The sequence below is a fragment of the Seriola lalandi genome, unplaced genomic scaffold (genome assembly GCF_002814215.2).
Source record: "Seriola lalandi dorsalis isolate HSWRI2012SDOR001 ecotype SW California unplaced genomic scaffold, Sedor1 jcf7180002035373, whole genome shotgun sequence".
NCBI classification, from domain to species: Eukaryota; Metazoa; Chordata; class Actinopteri; order Carangiformes; family Carangidae; genus Seriola; species Seriola lalandi.
The window spans coordinates 1-664 of NW_019505949.1; the positions used below are offsets into that span (position 1 = coordinate 1).

The 664-nt window shown below is 42.6% G+C and overlaps 1 non-coding gene across 1 annotated transcript; it reads right to left on the reverse strand.

Annotated features, from left to right (window-relative positions):
* Positions 1-272: 272 nt before the first annotated feature.
* Positions 273-413, reverse strand: LOC111647440 (U4 spliceosomal RNA). The gene has a single exon (XR_002760040.1). It is a non-coding gene; the product is annotated as a U4 spliceosomal RNA (small nuclear RNA).
* Between the last annotated feature and the right edge of the window lie 251 nt (positions 414-664).

The following is a 664-nucleotide window of genomic DNA, read 5'->3' on the forward strand; positions in this document are numbered from 1 at the left end:
ATTTTAACGGCCAACACAGCATTCATTTCCCTTTCCCAAGCCTTCTTTTGACATTTAACATGCACCCAATCAGTAGAAAAGAAGTTGACTCATTTACTGATGAACTCCTTGATCTCCCATGAAAGAGAAATGAATTCCACAAGAGTGAGGCCACTCTCCCAAGTGGCCTAAAAATTAGGGATGTTTCCCTTCACAGCCACATAAATGGGAACACCAAAGAGCTAAATATCATGCATCAACTGGAGATTTGTCATCAATACAGAGTTGAAAAGTCCCTTCAGAGACCAACAAAAATTGCCACAGCTGACTGTATTTCAAGTCATCCAGGTGGGGTATTGGGTTAAGTTTTCAACTAGCAATAATCACGTCTCAGCAGAGCTTCACAGACTATGAAATTGCCCCTGCGAAAGAGTAAAGAGAGCAACTACCAGTTTACAAATGGAACTGGTGCAACACTCACAACACACGTGGTGCACTTCTCATCCCTAGCATTTTTTGTTTACGGCAAACCCCGCCTCTTCCGGGCAACAGCAGTCATGGGCTAATAGTTCAATGCAGAATACAACTTCCACTTACTTGGGTTTTAAGCGATGACCCAGAGCTGCAATACTTTAGACGCTGCCATGTAACGTTTTGTCTTCTTTTTGTGTGTGTGTGTGTGTTA